Source organism: Perca flavescens, chromosome 11 (assembly GCF_004354835.1).
Source record: "Perca flavescens isolate YP-PL-M2 chromosome 11, PFLA_1.0, whole genome shotgun sequence".
NCBI lineage: Eukaryota > Metazoa > Chordata > Actinopteri > Perciformes > Percidae > Perca > Perca flavescens.
The window spans coordinates 25946040-25948539 of record NC_041341.1 but is presented as its reverse complement, the minus strand read 5'-3'; the positions used below and the strand labels follow the sequence as shown (position 1 = coordinate 25948539).

The window sequence follows — 2500 nt, the reverse complement described above, 5'->3', positions numbered from 1 at the left end:
TGATTTTTTAACTATTTATTTGTATGATACAGCAGCAAATAAGTATTTGAACACCTGTCTATCAGCTAGAATTCTGACCCTCAAAGACCTGTTAGTCTGCCTTTTAAAATGTCCACCTCCACTCCATTTATTATCCTAAATTAGATGCACCTGTTTGAGGTTGTTAGCTGCATAAAGACACCTGTCCACCCCATACAATCAGTAAGAATCCAACTACTAACATGGCCAAGACCAAAGAGCTGTCCAAAGACACTAGAGACAAAATTGTACACCTCCACAAGGCTGGAAAGGGCTACGGGGAAATTGCCAAGCAGCTTGGTGAAAAAAGGTCCACTGTTGAAGCAATCGTTAGAAAATGGAAGAAGCTAAACATGACTGTCAATCTCCCTCGGATTGGGGCTCCATGCAAGATCTTACCTCGTGGGGTCTCAATGATGCTAAGAAAGGTGAGAAATCAGGAGGAGAGGATGACCGGGGCCATGTATTGCAAGATTTTGGGGAACAACCTCCTTCCCTCAGTTAAAGCATTGAAGATGGGTCGAGGCTGGGTTTCCAACATGACAATGACCCGAAGCACACAGCCAGGATAACCAAGGAGTGGCTCTGTAAGAAGCATATCAAGGTTCTGGCGTGGCCTAGCCAGTCTCCAGACCTAAACCCAATAGAGAATCTTTGGAGGGAGCTCAAACTCCGTGTTTCTCAGTGACAGCCCAGAAACCTGACCGATCTAAAGAAGATCTGTGTGGAGGAGTGGGCCAAAATCCCTCCTGCAGTGTGTGCAAACCTGGTGAAAAACTACAGGAAACGTTTGACCTCTGTACTTGCAAACAAAGGCTACTGTTCCAAATATTAACATTGATTTTCTCAGGTGTTCAAATACTTATTTGCAGCTGTATCATACAAATAAATAGTTTAAAAAAAATCATACATTGTGATTTCTGGATTTCTTTTTTTTTGATTATGTCTCTCACAGTGGACATGCACCTACGATGACAATTTCACACCCCTCCATTATTTCTAAGTGGGAGAACTTGCAAAATAGCAGGGTGTTCAAATACTTATTTTCCTCACTGTATATACGTGTGTGTGTATATATATATATATATATATATATATATATATATATATATACAGTGGGGGAAATAAGTATTTGACCCCTTGCTGATTTTGCAGGTTTGCCCACTTACAAAGAATGCAAAAATCTACAATTGTAATCATATGTACATTCTAACAGTGAAAGACAGAATCCCAAAGAAAATTCCAGAAAATCACATCATATGAATTTATTAAAATTGATAACCATCTGATGAGGAAAAACAAGTATTTGACCCCCTGGATAAACAGCAAGTATTCTGGCTCCTACAAGCCAGTTAGTCTTTCTTTAAGACACAGCCCCAATCCGAACCAATTATCTACATCAAATATACCTGCCTCACCTCGTTACCTGTATAAAAGACACCTGTCAACACCCAAACAACCAGCATCCAACATCACCACCATGGGCAAGACCAAAGAGCTTTCTACGGACATCAGGGACAAGATTGTTGATCTGCACAAGGCTGGGATGGGCTACAAGAGAATCGGAAAGCAACTTGGAGAGAAAAGATCAACTGTCGGTGCAGTTATCAGGAAATGGAAGAAGTACCACACCACCGCCAACCTCCCTCGGTCTGGGCCTCCACACAAGATCTTGCCTCGTGGGGTGTCCCTGATCATGCGAACGGTGAGGAATCATCCCAAAACCACAAGGGGGGAACTGATGAATCAACTGAAGGCAGCTGGGTCCACAGTTACAAAAGAAACGGTTGGTAACACTACGCCGTCATGGATTGAAATCCTGCAGCGCACGCAAGGTCCCCCTGCTCAAGAAGAAACATGTACAGGCCCGCATGAAGTTCGCCATTCACCACCTGGACGACTCAGAAGAGGCCTGGAAGAAGGTGATGTGGTCAGATGAGACCAAAATAGAACTTTTTGGCCTCAACTCAACTCGTCGTGTTTGGAGGGCAAAGAACACAGAGTACAACCCAAAGAACACCATCCCCACCGTCAAGCATGGTGGTGGCAACATCATGCTTTGGGGGTGCTTTTCAGCCAAGGGGACGGGACAACTCCATCGTATTGAGGGGAGGATGGACGGGGCCATGTATCGTGGAATTCTGGACCGACATCTCCTTCCCTCAGTGAGAGAGCTGAAGATGGGTCGAGGATGGGTGTTTCAGCACGACAACGACCCTAAGCACACCGCCAAAGCAACAAAAGAGTGGCTGAAGAAGAAGCACATCAAGGTTCTGGAGTGGCCTAGCCAGTCTCCAGACCTGAATCCGATTGAAAATCTTTGGAGGGAGCTTAAAATTCGAGTTGCCAGGCGACAACCTGAATGATTTGGAGACTGTCTGCAGGGAGGAGTGGGCCAACATCCCTGCCGAAATGTGCACAAACCTTGTCACCAACTATAAAAACCGTTTGACATCTGTGCTGGCCAATAATGGCTTTTCTA

The 2500-nt window shown here is 44.6% G+C and overlaps 1 protein-coding gene across 2 annotated transcripts in view; it reads left to right on the top strand.

Annotated features, from left to right (window-relative positions):
* The window catches only part of LOC114563857 (general transcription factor IIF subunit 2), a 54584-nt gene that overhangs the window by 8964 nt on the left and 43120 nt on the right, over window positions 1–2500 (top strand). The gene's annotated exons all lie outside the window — the stretch shown is intronic.